This window comes from Zootermopsis nevadensis, unplaced genomic scaffold, assembly GCF_977971745.1.
Source record: "Zootermopsis nevadensis isolate Lab colony 2312 unplaced genomic scaffold, Znev_1.0 Znev_ptg000018l, whole genome shotgun sequence".
Taxonomy (NCBI): Eukaryota; Metazoa; Arthropoda; class Insecta; order Blattodea; family Termopsidae; genus Zootermopsis; species Zootermopsis nevadensis.
In genome coordinates, this window is record NW_028259150.1 from 3401236 (window position 1) to 3425051 (window position 23816).

The 23816-nt window shown below is 37.5% G+C and overlaps 1 protein-coding gene and 2 long non-coding RNA genes across 5 annotated transcripts in view; 1 reads left to right on the top strand and 2 right to left on the bottom strand.

Moving 5' to 3' along the window:
* Window positions 1-23816, bottom strand: part of LOC110839945 (uncharacterized) — a 197469-nt gene that overhangs the window by 82042 nt on the left and 91611 nt on the right. The gene's annotated exons all lie outside the window — the stretch shown is intronic.
* LOC110826498 (uncharacterized) overlaps window positions 1-23816 on the top strand; it is a 424262-nt gene that overhangs the window by 24226 nt on the left and 376220 nt on the right. The gene's annotated exons all lie outside the window — the stretch shown is intronic.
* LOC147873414 (uncharacterized) lies at window positions 506-2015 on the bottom strand. Its single transcript, XR_015535738.1, has 2 exons — window positions 765-2015; window positions 506-606 (listed from the first exon to the last, which is right to left on the bottom strand). It is a non-coding gene; the product is annotated as an uncharacterized LOC147873414 (long non-coding RNA).

Consider the following 23816-nt stretch of genomic DNA (forward strand, 5'->3'; position numbering starts at 1 on the left):
ATTACCTGAGTCACCGTCTGCTTCTCAGAATGAAGTCAGGTAGTTATTTGTATATTATACCGTCTACTTTATATAAGAAATACGTTTTCGTTTATATTAATATATGTCAACTAAAGAGCCAGTAATAGGGTGACGTCTATAGAGAATTGCTTCATGAGTCAGTTTCATTGCACTTTCAATTTTTCATTGAATAACGTTTTATACATTTGAACAGAACTCTCAAGTAGTCGTTTAGTGTAATAATTATTTCACTTTACATTTGTTTTTGTAACGTTTGTAATGGAAATTTTGATACTGAGCAGAGATAACGAGCCTTTTGTTATTTCTGCATGCATTAAACCTTGTTATCTCTACAATACTTTTATTTTCCGTCGTTTACACAAGCTTATTGTTAAAATCATATAAAATTTCACATAAAATTGTTACATTTTAAAAATTGACGACATGTTTCGATATACAATCTTATCATCGTCAGGTCTATCAAAATTAAAATTAAAATCTGGTGTATCTGTTGCTCTGCTTATATTGCTTTTGTTTTTACTCGTTTTTATTACATCTCCAGGCTTCTTCGATTTTATTTTTGGAGACGCGCCTGGGTGCCTATATCTGCAAAATCAATTTTAATTTTCATATCGTGATAAGGCTACCGAAATAGGAAATGGAATAATATTACTCTAATTTATAATATTTTAAGGAATTATTCAAATATATCGTATTACAAACAAAATAAATGCAATCACAAAATATAAAGTATTATAACATACCGGGTTGTGTATGAGGTGCGTGTCCGTTGTTATTGAATGGCAGACAGTAACTGAGTTGTGAGTATCGTGTATGGCTATATATATTGGGTGAAAGTTGTTTAGGGGGTTGGGTCAATGGACTGTAGAATGTTAAATATCGGATTGTTCGTGTAAATGTTACTGTCGTTTAATGCAAGGTTTTGTTTATGTGTTCTTTGTATATGATATTTCTCTATGGTGTCTCTATGTCGTTTGTTTTGTATTATTTTTATAATGTCCAATGTATGTTCTATTTTGTTGTATGAATGTCCTGTGTTTAATATATGCTTTGCATATGCTGAATGGTCTTTATTATGTTTTATTGCTGTAATATGTTCTTTATATCTTTGATTAAAGGTGCGTCCAGTTTGGCCTATATAGGTTAACGGGCAATCATTGCATTTTAACCTATATATGCCTGGTTTTTCGTATTGATTTGTTGTATCTATTTGTGGTTTTTGTTTCAAGATGTTTTTTATAGTGTTTTTTGTTCTAAATGCTATTTTTATGTTATTTGTTTTAAATGTTTTTGTTATATATTTGGTTTCTTTTCCTATATATGTGAATGTGGCCCATTTGTTTTGTTTATTTTCGTTTCCGTCTTCATTTATGTTGTTTATATTGTTTATTTTATTTTTGGGTTTTACTTCATGATTATTATATCCGTTTTCTATTAGAATTTGTTTTATTGTGTTACGTTCAATTTGTTTGTTTACTGTGGTTATGGGATATGTATTTTTCCTGTTTATTAAGTAGTTAATAGCCATCTGTTTATGTTCATTCGGATGGCATGAAGAGGCATGTATTATGGTGCTTGTATTTGTGGGCTTTCTGTATATTTTGAATTCGAAGTTATTTTCGTTTCGTATTATAGTTAGATCTAAATAATTTAATTTGTTATTTTGTTCTTTTTCTAAAGTGAATTGTATATTTTGATTTATGTTGTTAAATTCATTTAAAACATTTTTTATGTCTGTATTTTTTCCATCAAAAATCATGAGTATATCGTCAACATATCTACTATAGTATTTAATTTGATATTTATTTAATATATTTACTATGTAATCATGTTCGAGATATTGTAAGAATATTTCAGATAATATGCTCGAGGTGGGAGCTCCCATAGGTAATCCTGTTTCTTGTTTCCAATATTCATTGTTGAATTGGAAATAATTTTGGTTAATAATAATGTTAGTTATATTTGTAATTTCATTTATTAGATCTGTATTTATATTCTGTTTATTTAGAATATCTCTTACAACATCTCGTAGCATGCTTGTTGGAATATTTGTATACATATTATTGATATTGAAACACAAGCATGATGCAATTAAGATATAAGCTTGTTATCTCTGTTCATTCATATGTAATGCTCTGTCTTACTTGTAAGTACAGAAATAAATGTGGCATATTCGTACTGTTAATCAAAAGTAGTTATTTTGCATTACACTTAAAAAGCAGAACACCGAATTCGGACTACTCTATTTTAGGCAGGGGTCTTCGGCCTGTTCAGGAAGAAATGTATCTGAAAAAGGAGGTAATAAGATTTAACAACGGATGTTTAGTGTTTACACAAAAAAGTACATATTTTTTTGGAGGGGGGTATGTAGTCGGGGTGATTTAACGCGTTCGAGGTCAGTTCGAAATAAAAGTCATTGGGGTTTGAGGGGCGTGAAGGTAGAAGATAAACAAGCATTTCCTGTCGATGCTTTAAACATTACCATCCAGCTACACTACGTTATAGTTTTCAGTCTCATCTGTTGTGCCATTAATGCTTTTGGATTACACAATATATGCGTTTTGTTTCTTCTACCCACAAGCTAGTAACGTAATTGAGACGTGCATTTCGGTCCCGGTACTGAATTTTTTATGCGGAACATTTAGCTACCGCTGGCCAGTACTAATTTAAGGCACTGCTCACGCATTCTCTGGTAGTGAAACCCGAAATTTACTTCCCACTGGTCGAGTCCGGGGCCACTTAACACCACCCTTTATCCTCACGTTCTCATCTCCTATAATCCAGCGTAATATTTCCTCATATCTACTTGTCAGACATTCAAATGTTCATATTTCAGGAGGTTTTGCTATCAAAATTCCGTATGCATTCCTTGCCGTCTGGAAAATTTAAATCGGCGTGCTGCTTAGCTCCTTAAAGCCCAGTGGTGAATATATGTCCCACACGCTTCAACAAGCAATAACTCTTAATGTTTTGCATACGGGTTTCTTATGAGTCGCATTGTAAACAGGGACTGGTGATGGCTGGCTTCTGGGTTGTAGCTCTGCAACTCACAAGACAGCCGTCTTCGTATTCACCGCCGTGAAAACCTCGAATCATACTAAACAGAAACTGTTTCCTTAAACTCCATTAACCACTTGATCTTTTTAATCGTTAGGAGGTGTTAAACATTATTCAGACGAGCTTCGGGTAAGAAAGATGAGTCCCACGACCAAATCCATGTCTGTCCGCAAGTGCTTCACATTCGTAGTCCTCCTCCACGTCTGAAGGCAACTGCGAGGCCCTGTAATCCCATTCTTGGTCATTTAAAACTTTTTAGTCGTGTCATTTTGATGTCAGCGAAATTAATAAACGTACTGTCAGCTATTAGGCAAATTGCCTGCGGAAGGGAGTTACAGTTAATTGAATTAAATGTGTACCGATGTGACGTTTGTTACAGGAATTGTGTCGGTATTTTAATTCTATCTGTTGTCACAGTAGACCGCCTTCAGAGGATTCACGGGATACAAGAGTTTAAAGAGACTTTTTTATTGGTATAATAAAACTTTTCGAGTGTGGTTGTATGGATGTAGATTCAATTGCCTGTAAGTCTTTTATCTATCTTTGTGTTGCACTGCTTAATATAGTTTACGCGTCGAAGTCATAATTATGTCACAGCTATGGCTGGTATGAACCATAGAGTATCAGCACAGTGTGTAGGTATATAGATGTATTATCAGTACCTACTGAATTGATATGTATAAATATAAGCACATATATAAAGTTCTGTCAGCTTTACTGCTGGGAAATTTGGTCCATTCTTCCTCCTCAGGTTATTTCACGCATAAATAGTTGAATTATAAATTGTATTATCCAGCCGGGAGATGAGAGTAGGAAGAAGGCCAAAGTAAATGTTTATACTTAACTTCATTTAGGAAATATGTGACCTATAAAGACAGTAAATTACGTTTGAATAATAATTTGTATTTGTAATCTTTTAATGATAAAGTTTAGTAAAACATGAACATGAACATTAATCGCTGTGTCTTTGCCGAAACAAATAATTCAGTCCCCTTACGCTTTACGCAACGCTGTTCCCTTGGGTTAGCTTTTCAATTGGTTGGTTTGGCTTCAAATGGATCATGGGATATCTGGCTCAGATAATGTAGTGAACATATCGGCTCGTATGGTAAGCCAGATAATTCCAGTCCACACCCGTCCAACCTATTTCCCTTTGATCCCTTTTAACAGTCTAATATCCTTCCGTCTAAGCCTAGATCTGCCAAGTTGTTTGTTTCCTTCGGGAGTCGAGGCCAGAGCTTTGCACACTTTCTCATGTCCCCCATAAGCACTACATGTACCGTCCATCTCATAATCTTTAATTTTATCGTCCTAATAATAATCGGTGAAAAATATGGAGTTGTTCATGTCACTGCTGCCCCCCAACGTCGGAGTATACTTTGTTCTCGAACACTGTCAATCAGTACCCTGGGGACGAGGACGAAGATGGTTCTCGAAACGTTGGTTTTTACGCCTTTCAGTCTCCTGACACGGCTGGTAGTCCGAGAAGAATTTATTATACTATCAGTTTGTTCTCTTATTAAAGTTAGACAAACAAAATCACGCATACAATAAAAATGATAAAATGATGGTTTTATGCATTTGGTAGACGTATTTAAAATATGCCAACGTAGTATTTTGCATGTCACGTTGCAGTGATTTATAAAGTCTTTTGATTAAACCACTATGTTTCGCGTGTCGCCATATTTCTACTTCCCATTTTCATAAATAAATTAACGCCATAAAAGTTAGATAATTTTCAAAGATCTGTCTTCATACAAGACCTGAAGTCTCTTCAGTAAACAGCGATAGTGTTATTTCCACCTCATATATTCCCATTTCCGCTGTGCTGGTATCCTGGATGACAGGCTGTTGAAAAGTTGCAGTTTGGACTAACCTCCAGTGACTTACTGTACACGACAAGTTTCAACAAAGCCGGTAAACCAGTTTCGATAATATTTCTATACGCAATAGAATACTGACGGACAGACAGATTTAAGGCTCATTGATTTATTTACGAAGAATGACTACTTTTGTTGTTGCATATTAGTGAAAAGTGAATTACATCAAGAAAATTAGTCATTGAGAAAAGTGCAGAGTGTCTATTGCTGGAAACATACAAATGTCTAAATGAATCAATTGAAGGAAATAGTAGTTTCAGTCAGAACATGTGTTACAGGTGAAGTGTGGAAGGAGACGACATTTATAACAGGAATTTCTCATTTATTTTTTCTAAGATTATTCTTCCGTTTCTTTGATAATGCATGTATTTAGTTTTCGTTTTATTTGTATATAACTAAAGGGGACATTAATTTCGAAGATCTGATGTCTTACAGAAAAATCTATAACGGAACTTATTGGAGAATTTATTTGCATAGCTTAGGGGAACTTAAATTACAGCACCTTAAAAGTACACGGAGAGAAAACTGAACTTGGATAGGCTATATGTGTTTTAAGAGTTATTCTGTATACTTATCTCTTTTCCCATTTAATTAAAATTTATGATAGTTTTCGTAAGAAGTGTGGCACACTTTCTAGTAGGAATTTGGTGCTAGAATTTATATTCCGGCTCTACAATATATCTGTTCATTTCATGGAGGTCTCTATGAGATAAAAGTTGTTTTTCACTGATGTTGGCACATTTTCCAAACGAAAATATAAAAAATGACCATGATAAGACATTTTCGAATTGAAAATCAAAGAAAGGCATTGCAGTACAGAGTGTTTCTGTCGTTAGGCTTCCAAAACTTTGAGCAGTAAAACAATTTACGTACCACAGCGGATCTAATGTAAGCACGTAAGTCAGTCGTTGTGAAAGTGCGTACTTAAACCTAAGGAGCTGAATGCAGTCGTCCCAGCATCTGGTTTCATGATCCAGTGCTTCACCTTCATAATGCATCGTTTTGACTTAATTGAACTTGGAATGGTTTTGATTGTTTATTCATTTCTAATTTCATATTATTTCTTACGGTAAAGCCTGTTACGAAGGTTGGGCTCTAAGTCATACTTCACTATGCAAATTTAATATTTTTAATTCATGAACAGAGTGTCTCTTTAAAAGAATTGCTTCTCGAGAGAATTCTTGACAAACAAATCTGAACGTTTTACCGGCTAATTTCAACTGTCACAACTTTACATTCTGTCGTGATTTCGAGTTAAAATTTACGGACGCAACAGCACTTTCAACCCTTCCATAAACAATGTAGTAAGCAACACGAGGAGGGTTCATGAAGCCTACCGCTTCTTCGATTGTGGTCTTTTCGAATTCTACTTTATTCATCATCATTTCTACTTCAGTAGCGATTGGTATGCGGTATCATGTCACATTCAGATCAAATTATACGATTTTTTCTTCCTTTTTTATTTTGAATATCTTGTATAAACTGGTTACAAAAATCTTCTTACAAATCTTGTGATGAAAGAAAGCTCCTTAACTATTATGCAACATGGACATGAAAGTAGCAGTTGCAACCGAAAGAGACAACAGCAAATTTTCCTTAAGGCCCTCTGAACAAGCTTCTTATACTATCGTCTCCACAGTCGTTAGCCTATTATCAGTGAAACTACACGCACGGAAGAAAGTTGTGCTTTGTATTAAACGCTTGGCTACACAAACTACAGCTTGCAATACCCGACATTCAGTGTCTTCAATACGACTCCTGTTAGTGAGTGCGTTCACTGAAGGCAAGACGAAAAAGAACCGAACTTCTCTGTGCCCGGAACCACAACACCTTCTCTCGCATAGTGAACACTAAATTACAGTAATGCTATTCTGTTGTACAATATTAAACCAGCATTAAGAATAAAAGATGGCTGTCTTTTGACTTGTATTGCCGTGTAGTCTGGCAGGAGTTCACAAACATTTTACAGGTCCTTACTGCCTCCATCGTCATTGCGTTGAGTAAGTCCTGCACTCATCGCCCTGATGAAGGAGGCAGCAGTGACATCTGGAACGTCGGTAAACTTCTACCAGAATACACAGCGCTACAAATCAGAAGAGCGCCATCTTCGCATTTACCGCCGTGAGAACCTAAAATTTTGCTTAACATTAAGAATTTCCCTCAACTTAATGTTAACAATACAGTGTAAACCAGAGGAACGTAATTTATGCGCAGTCAGGAGCAGAAGATGCACTGACATCATTTGACTGAGAAGGGAATGTGACACTGAAGAACTGACTGACGTGAGTTTGTAGAAAGAGGACACACAGGTACGTCACTGACTCTGACAAAGGTTTTGTATTTTGTTTGGATTACCGCTGTTGCAACAGCAAAATGTTCACACATGTAGGCTTATAAATTCAAACGAACCGCTCCGATTAACATGAACATATCGGTATATGTTATATATTTTATTATTAAACATGACGTCATTATCAACAATGTAGGATCAGTTGCTTTTGACATCTGTAAGCACGACCCTAGATGGAGTGACATGAGAATTTTATTGGGTTTCATAATCTATGTATCAATATTGGTATTGATGTATGAGGGGGGGGGAGTGCACCCCTGATCTAGTTAGTGATTTTCAAAGCGCCCTTACCGCACTGCTAGATCTAAAACCGACCCGATTTGAAGCCCTTGTAATATTTATCGGCTCTAGCCATGATCGCTAGTCGATTTCCAGCCAATGTTCGGTTCTGACAGCGTGTGGTACAACGATTTGTTCTCCTGGCCACATTTCCTGCACTTGGCTTTTCCCGAGAGGTCGGTCCGTGATATGAAGGTGCCGCCTCAGTGTACAATGACCAGCTAATAATCCTGTACCAGCATGCATTGTTCCTTACCCAGTTCCATTAGGTCCCTAACAGAAGGTTCTTCAGATGAGGGTCTTTGATTGCCTCAAGCCTGTGCTGCAGTCCAATGTTCGGGGTTTTTTCGTGCTAGTTACGTGCCCCTTTCTCCCTTCGCCTCTCCCCGCTACATCAAATTACCTCCTCAACCAGGGGACTTTTTCGGTGACGGGATGGCATAACGAGACCGCAACTAAGTGTACCTTTTATTTCGCATTTTGGGGCGCTGGAAACATTGAGTAGAAACATTTTCTATGAATGCTTCTTATGTTACATTCACGCATGTACTATAAGAGTGTATATACTGTCAACATACCTAAATTGAAATATTTGAATTAGTATTCTGAGTGAGTCAATACCCCAAGTGGTTTAACAGCCGCTGATTAAGAGTCCAGCTTTCTGTTCCATACAGTAGTGTAAGTACAGGCTTTATTTTGAAAACTTTAAAATATAATGTTTTCTGCACGTTGCTGTCTTCTGGGTTGTTGCGCTGTGTAGTCTGGTAGATGTCCACCAACGTTTCAGAGGTCATGCTGCCTCCGTCATCAGGGCGATGTTTTTTTGTCCATTTCGTACAGCTTTTCCGGTCTGTAGCGGAAGAGTGAAATGCGGAAGACTTAGTATAATCTTATCTTCAGGAATACCGGTGTGTGTATATTAGTAAGAATGCCTTTTGTCACATTTTTGTAATGCAAACTCGCCTATTCTTTTAGCGTCATACCCTGTCTGTCCTTCCATACAAACGGTATCTTTTGTTGAAATGAAAGAGGCCAACGTCGGCCTGTTCTTACGGAAGTGTGCGAATGCACGATTTAGGTCCAAGGTTTGAGGCCATTGTTATTCCAGAACCTGTATGATAATGAGATTCAGATGTTGGAGGTTTAGAAGAATTGTTGTAAGAGATTTTGTTCTTCTGTTTTGTTGAAGGCGTGTAGTTAGCCGACACTCTTAAAGTAAAATAGATCTCAGTCGTTCGATTGCATTTGTGAGCGGCTGACCGCGGTGCTGCAGTATGCATTCCATCATGACATTGATGTCATTTTGAAGCTGGTTCTAGCCATGGAGCCCCTCGCTGATGTTCTCTTGTTCCATCGGCAGAGACATTACGTCCTCATAATCACGCGCCGGAGCTGAGCTTGTGAAGACGGCAAAGGCATTATAGTGGACGAATGTTAACACTTGTATTGCTGTGTTCACACAGGGCGACCCGTACATCTCGATCTGGAGGTTGTGCCTGAAACATCTCGGCTGAGATATTTTAATTTTATACTATTGAAGAAAATTCTTAAATAGTAATTTAAAATAGACCGTAATAGTTTCTTATATGCACTTTCCATTCATAATTATCGATAAGAGTTCTATACACGGCTGATGAAGCGCCATTTAATAACATTAAGACGTAATGTTAAGGACAACTTCCTGATAGCAGGGATTGTTTAAGGAATTTCTTAGAGGTGAACATGGCTGTCTTCTGGATTGCAGCATTGTGTAGTGTGACCGCCATGAGAACCAAAAATCATGCTTCCTAATTTTTATTTGTTGAAGTTGGATAGATGCTTATGAAACGTCACGTCAGGATACGGAAATTTAGATCGGAGAATATTAGCAGGGATATAATAGTACGCACAACAGTATTTATCAGTTTATTGGAGAACGTCATTTCTTAATCGACGTAATTACGCAGGTATTAAGAGTGGATTCAGGTTGTGTTCCTGAATCTACTTGAGGCGAAGGTATGTACTTTATTATGATTGAAATAGGAAATGTGTTTACACAAGCTACGCATGTGAAGAGATAATTCTTTTATCTCTCATTACAGCAAGGCTGGAAGTAAAATTACAGTCTTCTGTGCTGAGTCAATAGTTGTTGATGCGACCTCAGTCTGTGGATTGTGGCTACAGCCTTTAGACAAACGCTGCTTTCGGCATAGAGTGCATTTCCTGAAAATATTCTGCCTCACTTGTGTAATTTATGCAAGGCTAAACTCTCACTGTCTGTTTTAGGTATTTCGTTCACGGTATTTGTAGCTATATGTTACTTCAGATATGTACGTCATCCGCTAACATTTTAAAGGTTGTTGGCACTGATAATGACCTGTTAGGCCGAAACGCATCTGGCTGTTAATTTACATTTTTAGGTTACGTTTTAATAACGACTGATGTGATAATCGCTGTGGACACAATTTAGAGTTGTTGATTGTTGAAGCAGGTGGTCCATATGTTTACCACTTTGCTTCGAAGGAATAATAAACATAAACGTAGTAGTACTGCCTACTATAATCCCTTTATCGAACCAGTCAGCTGGCCAGCCTACGAATCAAAAACGATATGAAGACAGGCGATCTTGAACTAATGGCGCTGTCGCTGGAAGCATTTGCTATTTCTGGTTAAAATAAAGGAAAGTCCGGTCATCATGAGCGAGATTAGGTTCACCGGCATCCTGACTGAGGCACCAATTCCATTTTAATAGCCCAATGGTGGAACACACTTAGCCCAGTTCCGCCACTGTTCGCAGCCACTTAAGCCGTCATGTCGGTATTGTCTGAAAGTGTTAGGGTCAGTGGGCTGTGTCCCATATGGGGGGAGAGAGACTATGTGTGGAAATCCAATAAAAGTCAAGTAGTGACAGGCAACACTCAAACAGTGTCCGTGGGAACAGAACACTGTCACTGAGAACGACAAGGACCATCAAGATTACAGCCATCCAGTCTGTCTCTTCAGACGCGTTACGGCCTTTGTGTGGAAAACAACACATATATTCAGGGCCTCCAGACGTTTTTCAGAACTATGCTTAACCGGAAATTTTCATTTATTTGAACTGTTCTTGTCACAAAAAAATATTATCGTTCTTAACTCACTAATGCACGCACATCTGAAGAAATTCCGAATTTTCTATCTGTCTGCGCGTGTTTATATATAGCAATTAATGTTTTAAAATATCAGATTTCGTTCCCAGTCATTTTGTTTCAACAGGAAATTCTGATGTAGTGCATGCGTAAGTTGAAAACAAAAATGTTCTCACATTTTTTACCCATTTCAAAGGACACGGTACTTCCAAACGACAAGTATTCACCGCACTGTAGAGTTTTAATTTCAGTTTCATCTTCCTGAATTAAATATACTGATAATGATGTTAATAATAATAATAATAACATATAATGCCTTACATGAAATCTATGTAATATTTGTATCATATATTAAAGAACAAAATGTATTTTAGAAATATCTGCTGCACTATCTACCTCAGGAGCCAGGTTTAGCTCAGGTACACAGAAGTAAACAGCCTGTAAAATTGTGAAAAAATTGAATAATAATAATAATAATAATAATGTACTACAAATCTGATACCACGCTTCGATATAGAAGACTACATGTTTACATGTAAGATTTGAGGATCTCAGAGCGGTGAGTTCGAAGATGGCCGTCTTCTGGGTTGTAGCATCGCATAATTCTGGTAGACGTTAATCGACGTTTCAGAGGTCTTTACTGTTCCATTATCAGAGCGGAGGCAGCAAGGGTCTCTGAAAAGTCAGTAAACATCTACCAGACTATCCTGGCGGATGTTTTGCATGGTTTTACGCAGTCCCTCCAGTCAAATGTCGGCACATTACGTTAAATTAGGCCACGCCCGTTTCCTCCCACATCCTTTCTATTTCATTATTCACTATCATCCTCTCATTCGACGCCATATAATCTGAGCTACTGCAAAAGCGTGGTTAAATAAACTACAAATATATACCTTTTGCCCTCAGAGTGTCTTCATGGGGTTCGTACGATTTTCGGAATAAACAGCGAAAATCTCCTTAATCAATTGCCCTTTATAATGGAGAACACCTGTGTTATCCCTGAGGTAAAGACAATTTTCGAATGTTGCTTTGATAACCCAAGCATTCTTGTTGGGTGTATTGCGTACAGTGGCTGAATATACTTCTCTTGAAGTTTTCTCAAAGATGGCGCTCTTCCGGGTTTTTGCGCCGTGTTGTCTGAAACTTCTACCAGACAACATGGCGCAACAATCCAAATCTTCAGACTCACCTCCGTGAAAACCACAAATCTTACGAAGTTTTATTTCATTATTTTATTATCTTATGGTTTTGTTTATTTTGTAAACACAATTTAATTTTATTATTATTTTTAAATATATTTTATTTTTAGGGGGATATTCGGGTGTTTGCTTTTTATGGCTGGCTGTAAAACTCCCGCATCTTGTGTCAGGCTCAAAATTTTCTAGTTCTCCAGATAGTTTATTGCGTGTTCGGTTATTATTGCCACACATGGAAGTTTATTACTTTCTTTATAGAAGATAAGAAATGGAGAGCTACAAGCATTCGAATGGACATCAGTTCACAATTATCTCACTAACTCATCTATAAATAATTGTTGTTTCACGCTGTGGCTGATTGTAACAGTAAATTTCAGAATAATTTTAATAAACACAGCACACAGCAAACATTTTTTGTATTGTGTCAAGCGTAATGTAACTTCATAAACATTTTGACTCTGGTTTTGAAATAATTCTGTCTTTAGTTTATACTGAAACGTTCCACGTTTAATTTTATTTTAAATAAAAGGACAGGTGCTTACAGACTCCATTAGTTACATCTGAATGATTTGGTTTAATTTTATTTCATATGTGTTGCTGAGTTGCTACAATTTCCCCCTAAAAGCGACTACATATCGTAATATTATCGGAATTAATTGGTGGATCATGAATTTATCACAGCAATTGAAATGTGTTTGAATGGAATAAGAAGTTACCTAGATATAGGCCAGTGGTAATAACAGTAATTTGTTTTAGACATTGTGTTTAGAGGAATCGTACTTTATGAAGTAACTGTTAATGTACTCCAGGGTTTTGTTGAAAACAACAGTTTTAATAGAACTGTCACTTTTTTCCGCGATTGGATTTTCTGAAAGTGACTGTTTCTGTTTTTTTCTTTGTATTAAAATTGCATATTGAAGAAAAATTCACAGAGACGCCTTGTGCTTGAACTATAATAAGTATATATTTCAGTATTCTAATGCATTATGGAAGTGTTCCAGAACCTTTAACAGAGATTCCAATATGGCTCCTAATATTTCGCTCCGTACGACGTTCTCGCTGGGATTACGTGTAAATTTATCTCTCAGGAAGCCATTGCATTACTCAATAATGGAAAGATACTGCCGTCATAACAATAAAATCTGACAGCGGATGTACGTATTTCGAAGCGTATATTCGTTACGTTAGCGCAAGAATAAAAATTTACTGTTGCTGTGTCATAAAATCGTGTAAAATAAAGTACACATATTTGAGTGTTTTACGATGCCCACAGAATTTGCGTTTGGTATTTATAGGAAGCAGAAGATGACGACAAGGATAATAACACGTTTAAAGAATACGTTGTTCAGGATTGTTTTGTTTGTTTCTTGTATACATACTGAGATCATGTCTACATGACAATTCTCTCGCCAATATGCGTCATCTCTAAGTCTTTTCAGCAGATTTCGACAGAAATTGATGTTGATGGTCTGAAATAAGAGTTTAAGATAGAGTTCAGTTCGGTTCTTCTCTGTCCGTTATTACTTCGAATTTGAATTAAGCTAAAATATATCTAGAACGTCTCATCGTGAAAATATAGGTACACGCCATTACCATCAAAAATGTTATTTAAGATATATTTTTATCAGTTTGGTATATATTTTAACAGCTGTACTGTTTCTAAGATTTGTTAGCATTAACATTTAAATTAAAGATTAAGAGGACACATTAAGATGATGCTGAGTGTTGTTGCGGTATTAAGTTGTCCAGTCCGTAAAGACAAGAAGACAGACGTAGGTCAAGACCGAGTCACGTAAACCATGAGAAAAATACACATTCGACTTCACTTTTGTTTAGGATAATTTGTGAACTTTAAACGTCTGGATTTGAATGAAACTTGATGGCGACGTAACTTCGGAACAGAACGGTACGGAGCGGTCTGCAGTTTCAGAAGATCCACAATCCCGCCAAATTAAGGGGAAGCAAGTTACGCGCTTTGCAAACTTCAGAGCGGTATGTAGTCTCTTCCAAGAAGCTTCAACACGGCTGAATCTCTTTGGGTTAGCTCATCAGTTCTCAAGCGTAACGACCCAATGCAGTAGTCACAATATGCGGCCGAGATGACTGGCTTCTTAACTGCGGTACTGGTAATTAGCTTTCTAAGAGCCGTGGTCCTCAAACTTCCTAGAGTTTCCCAGTGATTCTGCTATTTTCATTACGACCACCGCGCTAACAGATTAACTGTGAGGCTCAGTGGGTATGGTAGGCCAGTGTCTCTTGGTAAACACTAGTCGGCCGCGGTTTCGCTTCAACGGAGCAAGTTCAAACATGTTCAAACAGAACAGTCTCTTGAAGATGGCTGTCTTCTAGGTTGTTGGGCTGTGTAGTCTGGCAGAAGTTCATTGATGTTTCAGAGGTGCTTGCTGCCTCCATCATCAGTGCGTTCGCCCTGGCGACCTTACATAGTGTATATGTCTATTTAGATTCCGATGTGATGATCTACTGGAACTATGAACAATATATGTTAAATTCTCTACTCAGATAATACATTGTGAATGAGACAATTTCACACATGGCGCAAGTGAGAAACTCTGGGATTACACAGGAAGGAACGAGCCCTCTGAAACGTCGGTAAACGTGGCGCAACAACCCATCAGGCAGCCATCTTAAATACGGAAATACGTTTCATTTAACGTCGTTTTAGTCCGATGTAACGTCTTTTTTCACCAGTACCGCTGATTGATTCCGTACCACCTGAAAATAAAAGTTTGACTACAAATGTAATTTATTTCTGTGTAGTATATGCACCCCTTACAGAAGTATTTCTGAACTTCTGTATTTAAATGGAAGCATAAAATGATCCGTTTAAATCATCTTAATAATGTAGATGTACATATAGCTGCAAAAACAATTGTATTTTTTTAAAAAAGTTTCATCTAAAAAAAGATAATCACACGTAAGGTGAAGTATCTCAGAAATCTTCAAATTTGTTCTTGAAATTGTCTTCAATATATCGCATATTTAAGAAAATACAATGAAAATAATTGATTCTATGCAATGTACGAGGGTCGCTCATTAAGTAATGCCCCACATTTTTTTTCTCAGCCAATAATGAAGATAGAAAAGTGTACTTTTACATGCTTGAGATTTGATGTTTCCCGCGTTCGTGTACGGAGTTTCAAATGATTCCAACCGATAGCGGAGCTGTAGTGAACTGTTAAAATGGCGTCTGTGAACGACTCTCGTTACAAGCAACGAGCTGTAATTGAATTCCTTGTTGCTGAAAAAGAAACGGTGGTGAACATTCATAAACGTTGGTGTGCTGTGTATGGAAGCTGTGCAGTCGATAGGAGCACCGTTGGTCGCTGGGCTAAGACAGTTGAAGCTTCAGGAAGTGAAGAAACCGAGCTCCGTGATCTGCCGCGCTCTGGGCGTCCTGCCACAGCCACCACTCCAGACATGTTGAACCGCGCGGATGCCATTATTCGTGAGGATCGGCGCATCACAACTCGACAATTGGCCCAACAGCTTTCAGTCAGCAATGGAAGTGTGATTGCAATTATCCAGGCTCTCGCATATTCGAAGGTGTGCGCAAGATGGGTTCCACGAAGTCTCACAGCAGACCACAGGATTCAAAGGAAAACGATTTCTTCTGAATTGTTGGAGCGTTTTGATGCTGAGGGAGAGGTCTTTCTGTCCCGGATCATTACAGGTGACGAAACCTGGATACACCACTTTGAGCCAGAGACAAAAAGGCAGTCAATGGAGTGGCATCATCCTCAATCACCGAGAAAGAAGAAATTCAAGACAACTCCCTCCGCCGGAAAAGTCATGATGACTGTCTTTTGGGACAGTGATGGGGTCATTCTTGTGGATGTGATGCCAAGAGGTGCGACCATCAATTCAGACGCGTACATGAGGACCCTGGAAACCCTCAAGAAGCGTTTTCGACGAGTTCGGCCTCACAAGCATCCAGCAGAAATTTTGCTCCTGCACGACAATGCACGCCCTCACACAAGTCTGAGAACCCGGGAAGAAATCACCAAATTGGGTTGGACGGTGCTACCCCATCCACCCTACAGTCCAGATCTGGCACCCTCCGACTTCCATCTCTTTGGGCCACTTAAAGATGCTATCCGCGGAACAAGATTTGAAGATGACGAGAGCGTGATTCAAGCAGTGAGGACATGGCTACGTGCACAGGACAAGAGCTGGTACCGGCAAGGCATGCATGCACTTGTTCCACGCTGGCGTAAAACCGTACAAGTTGATGGGGACTATGTGGAAAAATAGTATGTGTAAAGGAAACATTGATTTATATTGTCACTAAATTTGAGCCATCTTGAATAAATATGTTCTGAGGAAAAAAATGTGGGGCATTACTTAATGAGCGACCCTCGTATATTTCGTATTTGCAGACCGTTATAGATATTTACCTGCAATAATAATAATAAAAACTAGGATACTGAAGTATACGTTACAAAGTTTACGTTTTTAATCTTGAGCCTGGAAAGTTTTCTTTCTGTGATGGACACCTTCTTTGGAGTTAACTAACTGTAGTGTTATTTGCATTTGAATTAGGAACCTGTGAGATACAGAACCCACTTCCTCGCTATCTCGATCCACGTATTATAAAACAACTTGTGTTGGAGACACTCGCCTTTACAGCCCAAGAGAGAACATTTCCTGTTCTGTTCGCTGCCAACAAATATTTGTTAGAAAATTCAAATGAACGCCCACGCAATGTTCGTGAACAAGAAGAACCAAAAGTTAAATTAAACAAGAAGGAAACTGAATTAAATGTGAAGCAACTCAGCCCCGTGAAAGATAAAGTTCAGACGCTCTATAAGTTCTTACTTTCGTAAAACGGCTTTGTTCTGCCTTTGTACTTTCGACTGAGTAATTTCTTTAAAAAATAGTTTCTTTATAACTTTCTATTACATTCAATAAGTTTGTAGTGTAATTTAATAAATTGTTTCGTGCCAAAAGATTTTTTTTATTAAAATATGCGTTACTGAGAGAAATATAGGTAAGCCTACTACTATATAAAATACCACGCTAAAAGTACTTTATATTACTCTTGTTTTTCTTTCTAGGGTTGAATTGCTTGTTCCGTTTCAGACGCCGAACAAGTGACTGTGATAAAACTCTATGTGAATGCGTATTAGAAATGCTCGAAGCTTTTCACAAAGACATTCTCAGGATACGCTATCCTCGCTTGGCATTAGAACCGAGGACTTAGCAAGTAAAAAGTAGGTGTTGTAAATAATACACGGAAGATTTTAATCGGATAATCTCCGTAATGACGATAGCAGTAATAATATTAATATTGACGATTTCTGTCTTCTGGGTTGTTGAGCTATGTTGGTAAACATCTACCATACTCCACAGCGCAACAACCCAGAAGACATAAATCTTCACACTCACCGCTGTGAAAACCTCAAATCATACATAATATTAATATTTTTAAAAATAACAAATTTCAAATCATTACAATGCGATAAATTATTAACGGTATTCAGTTTCGAACCGCACTGCATATTTTTAAAACACTCCAAAAAAGCGCGTTAATATAATAAACGGGAAATAGAGCAGAACTATTATTTTTCGAAGTAAATGAAACCGAAACGTTGGTCCAGAACTTCCCAGGATTTCTGTTACGTGACACGTTTTACCCCTGATTTATAGCGGGCCTACGCCCCATCAGAGTCTAACGACCAGCTTCGAAGAAATCTAACGTATAAATCATCAGTGGAAACTAAGGAAAGAAACAGGAGAAAATAATTTGTTACGTCTGCACAACAAGAAGGATGTTCTATTTTCTTCATGGGAAATTATTTTCTGCAATCATACCAGAAGAATCCTCTTTAAATTTCTCTTAATCTGAACCTTATAATTTGAGACTTAAATTTTCATTTTGAATCATAAATTCCATTTCTAGAAGAAAGCGGGTTATCTTAGCAGTCACTCTTTAGGCGTCTGTTCAGGAGGCATCCTGTAAGAATGTCTGTCGAGTTATTGAACATCCTGACTGGGGTTTTTCTGATTGTACTTTCCAGTTTAATCTTTCAGAATCTAAGACGTGGTACCATATTAAGTATTAATCGGACAAAGCATTGTTAGATAACGAAAGAATCAATAAAATCAATGTTTCAATTTACAGTCTGCATAAAGCTTTAAAGAACAATGAACATGATAGGCTTGCTTGTTTTAAGGAGAGGTATGCTCTATGAATGGAAGACAGTTGAGGAAGGTCAAAGAAACGGTGTATTAAGAACACGCTCTCTTACTTCTGCTTCTGTTTTGAGTTATATGTCAGTTAATTTAAGGGCTTTACGTAATGATCACAATGTAGGCTATCCACGATTTCTGTTCGACATTTCAGAGGAAATGCTGTCGCCATGCTAACTCGCACGTCGATCGTGAGACCAGAAAGTTCGCCGTTGGCTCGGAAACTTCTGGTTCATTAACCATCTTGATGTGCTATCAGACTGTACTTTACTACGATGTATAATTTAACTATTAAAGCCTAGTTCCAACTGTGTGTTACACGATTTTTTAAAATTCAATAAGTGTAATTTTTTTTGTTTGTTTTGTATGATTCTTAGTATAAACAGGTATTATTTCCTTAAAGAGCGTTAGCAAATTGATCTCTGTAGTGGTGAAATGTGGTGTTTGAGTTTTTAAATTGTATTCAGGCGATCGTCAGTTTGAAAAGGTTGATGAATATAATAATTCAGAATACATAAGGCCGAGTAATTATTTAATTAATGGATACTTCAATAGAAATAATAAAATCTGAGCTCGGTTTCCAAAGTGGGAGCGGAGACCTATGAAATACGTTCAGTGATATAACTAATTGTTGCAGGGATATGAAGTAGTAGAGATAGCTCACTGCACAGTCAGTGAGTTCAATATTTGTAGGGGTAATTAGCAGCAACTAGAGCAATCGTATAGGAAGAAATAGTGTTTCTTTGGTAAATGTGCTGTTATCGTCCTCACGGTGTGGTGACACTATGTCTCTGTGGAACTACGACGAGTGACAGTTAAATGCTTCCCACGCAGAAAGTTCCTCAACTAAAATCTACAAATTTTAATGAGATATGTATTGTTTGTTGTGTGCACGTTTCGTGTACAGTTAAAAACGTGTTAAAACGAATACTCAAAAATTGGCCTCCGCTTTATGCACTTCGAATAAATAAAGCATGACACGTCGAACTCTTGCGGGCAGTGCGATTATTCTGTATTAGCTTCCATTTAATCTGGAACAGGACTTTGTGAACTTCGATGAAATGGGATCGAACACACGTGCGATGATATTTTTTCACCATAGCCAATCAGCCATCAATCTGTTCTCTCAATAATGTTTGAAATTACAATATAACAGCAACGTAAAGTAACGTCTAAAATCTCGACTTTTTTATTCGTGAACCATATTGGAAAACGTTCCGGGATCAATTACTTGCATGTCGATATCTTGTTTTCCACTAGTAATAGCAACGATCGATTTAGTGATTAAGTAAATTACAATTAAGGTTTTAAAAACGGTATAGACGGGGACATCCGGAGCTGTAAGAATGGGCCTGGTGCTTAGCTGTCGGGCGTGGCTTGGTGCGTCGTTATTAAAGGTGCGTCCGCACTATTCGTATCCCCGTAAATGTGGACGGTTTCACGATCCCGAGCCCAAACAAAGCGATCAACGCGGGCGAAGGCCTCGTAGGACTCGCTCCAGTGTCGGTAGAGTAGCTGTCTGTACACACGTGGTAACAATCTCTCTCCTTCCACGTAGTACAAAGTAGCTCCGGCGAAGACGTTGTCAGCTTTAACTCCAAAGAAAAACAACTTTGGGAACCAAGAATCGAGAGGCATAAATTCCAAATCGATATCAAAGCAAAACATATAATTAACCACAAGGTTTTCTGTCTTTATTTAACACGCTGATGCACTCTGAAATTCAAATCGAGACTGTGGCCTGTCCCTAGAAACACCTTCCACTGGCTCTTAAGTAAAAAAGTAATTGAGCTCAAATTAATAGGCCGTGAGGGGTTCAAAGACATGTTACAAAACAAACCCTTGAAACGTGCCGTGGGGCTCCCTAGTACCTCTAAACATTAAACTACAGCTCAGAGCAACATAACACAACACAACACAAGAACGAGAGCTAAAATCTGTTCTGCGGGTGAATTTCGAGACCGTGTGTTGGCTTCTGAGCGTGCGTCCTGCACGGAAATGGCTGTCTTCTGGGTCGTAGCGCCGTGTATTATGATAGAAATTTGCCACCGTTTCAGATATCCTTGCTGCACCCATCATCAGGGCGATGATCGCCCTGGTGATAGAACCTTTAATGTATATCCGACAAACTAAATGCAGTTCTGATTGCAACGGAATTAGCAGTAATAATAGTAATAACAATAATTACAGAACAATTTAGTTGACACCCCTGGTAAACACTTCAGGCATGGAACTACTAAAGACGGTCACCACTGTAACAGCAGACGTCTTACGGAGACATTAATTTCGTTAAACCCTTAATGCTGAAACTTATCTAAAATATTTAAATGTTTGCACCGCAAAGAAAATACAAACTGTCTCCATTACAAAGATTAATTGGTTAATTCTTTTTACAGAAATAATTGCTGTTTATTTTGCAAATACCATATGTACTAAATGCAAAGTTGTTGATTGTTAAAGCAGGCGGTACAGTATACATCACCGAGCTTTGAAGGGCTAATTTTAAATGCGGTTTCCAGAAGCTATTATGTAATGAGCATAACGGACAAGGTTTCGATCTGGTTTATGGACAGGTACCCTATAGGTCTTGTAGAAGTACAGTAACATTATGAACAGCAACAAAGTTTTTATGTAATGCATTTAGAAGGAATAAAAGATTAGTTGCCTAACCCACTAGCTACATTGCATTTTGTTATTGGTTTATGACTTTACATTATTTAAATGAAATATAAGCAGCTTAAAATTTGTGGGACTGCAGTTACGTACAGCAGCGATGTGGGTTTTATGCGTTTTGCCTGTAACTCCTACACCGGTAAGTTGCGAGTTTAGGATGAATATTTATCACTTATGATTTTTCAGTTCTGTTTCGTGAAAACATATAGGACCTGCCTCCCGGCACTGCCATCTCTTTTATACATGTCCTGTGCTCTCTTATAATCATACTTTCAGCACGTTGTCATATAAAACTGTGTCGTTTGTTTGAATTCTCTGCAGACAGTCATTGGTTCGTATTGCAGTATAAAAATTATGAGTCGCTTTTTAATGGTCTGTACGCTATGGAAGTTTCACATTAAATAATTGTATCATTCGGGGTCTACAGTAAAAATTGATTCTGGTGCCGTGTTGGTGTAGCAATAAATAAAACTACGCCACTGATGAAGTCTTCATAAAAATGTTTAAAACAATACGTAATTATATATGCATGTAAAAATACCGAAATAAAATGAGGCTGAAAACATATCAATACAAAGTCAAATTTAATTTAATAATAATAATAATAATATATTTGGTTTAGACTATATACAGAGATCTGTGGCCGCCTAACACCAGGTTTTCACGGCCACAGTCCTTACATACGTAGCACTATTTGCACTACTGCTTACTACAACTATTCACTAATGCTACTCTACATGACTATTCCTTAATCCCTAATACTATTTACATAACTCATCCGTATTGTTCTCGTGCCTTCTACCCCAGTGGCAGTTCTAAATTCCTAATTTTGACCTGTCTTTTACATCTTACTTTGTACAGAAATTTCCCTACATCCCTGACCTCCGTGTCATTCGTAGTGCTTAAAATTTTCTTGAAGGCCAACTAATTTATTTTCATCAATAAAATTATTATGACAAATTATAAAGGGCAATAAAATGTTGCCCAAAGTAGAGGGTTCATTGAATAAAAAGTATAATCTCAAAAAAATATTAGTCTTCATTAACACTTCTTCCTTGAATACTAAATACATATATTATTTACACTCTTAGTTTGAAGCAATAAATAAACATACGAGATGAAGGTGTACCGAATTTCAAGTTATAATTCATTAGCTTTGAATTAGCAGGTGGTATTAGTTTTCATACCAGTGAATATAAGATTACCACTATTAAATAACGGCGAATTATTAGGAGACAGAGAACGTAGATTTGTTACAGTAAAGTGACTTTCTTAAGAATCAAATCACTTCGCCCATTGCTATTGCAGCTCACGAGGAGCTCAGAATCTTTGTGCTAAATTCCCACTAAGCCTATGTAAAAGAAGAGATGTAAAATCAGACCGTTTTGAAGTGTCTCATATTTACGGTGAACGCAAGAGTTTCTGACTTGAGTTTAATCCAACTTTTGCCAGTACGAATCTAATCTCGTCCATCTGCAATGTGACTAGGTCTGTCCGCCTACGTGAGACGTAGTGACCTCAGATCACGTAATACTGTTTCATCGTTAACTATTACCCGGTAGGCGATGGAAACCTTCAGAGGCGTGTATTGTATGGCGCGCCTTGGAACGATGATCCAGCAAGAAGGCGAGGGACAATGCAGTGAGATGCGTAAACAGCTTCAACACTTCGTACGCACGCACGTACAGTGGAAGCTGTTATGATTACTAATAACACCTGCATTACTGTTTCATTAATATGTACAATCTGCTTTGCTGTCTTACACCCTCTATATAATAAAAAAAATTAGTGTTAATTTGAAACGTAGGGAACTGTGAATACGGCATTATTGTTCCTTCTAAAAAAAAAACACTGGCCTATGAATTTTCCTACATTTGCTTCGCTCTTATTCATTACGAAACGCGGTGTCTTGAAAGCAGAGCAATTTAAACAAATACATGTGAAATTCGGGAGGATTAGTTTGCCAGTTTTGAAGGTGTCTAAACCTGCAAGTGCTCAAAATGTATGCAAATATTTCTTTTAAATTTAGCCTTCATTATGTTACAGGTGCATTCGAAATTGTTTGATGTTTCGGCGACGAAAACACCTTTTACACGATTTTCATATTAAGAACAGCTAAGACAGCCCAGACGTAAACTGCGACATTTGTTAATCTCGTGAACAGCGCGTTGTATCGTGGAGCCACAAAAACTGACACAATTGTTTCTCGGTTTTAAATTTTTTGTTGTTGTTCTTATTGTTATTTCGTCACACATTAAGGAAAGTGGGCTAACGACATGGATGTTCTTCCGCTCGTTCAAAGAGATCTGTCATGTTACTTTTAGATCTTCAGGGCAAAGAAATTTTAAAACAGGGAAAGAAGTTGTAATTTTGAAGCTGTGAATATACATTCTGATGAGTAATGATGATTCATGGGTCTTGGTAAGAAAATTTGTGACTGTGAACTATTTAGCTGCTATTTACATCAAGAAGTGGATTCTTATTTAACATTAATATCGTTCAGTACCATCGCCTCCTTCATTTTAAAGATTTCACAAGTCCATATTCAGACAAATTGTAGAACTCCTTGGATGGGGACCAGACCATCGAAAGGTCTTTAACATCACACAACGTTAAGAATAGCGGAGAAATATCCATGCCAACAGCGGAATGTGAATCCACGATCCAAGTGTTTCCGTTGCTAAAATTTAGCTCCCCTCTTGCCCTGTGGCCACCGGGACCACGAATTTAGAATAATTTTTATTTAATTATTTATTTTGTTGATAATTTACACGTCTAACAGACCGTGCCTTAATGTAAGAAATGAAAAATATCGGTCGCGATGTCACAACTAGTAGCTATCATACGCAGTTTCAGAAAAATCGGTGTCACAGTTTTGGATCCTAAACAGAACGTTTCTCTTACCGGCGAATTTCCTGAGGAAGAAAACAGGAGAAATAGGCCTGTCTGTAATACGCAGAGGAATAAGCACAGACGGTGCAATAAAGCTACAACATAGATTTGTAGATATGAAGGCTTCAGTTTGTACTCGTGAGATGAATTA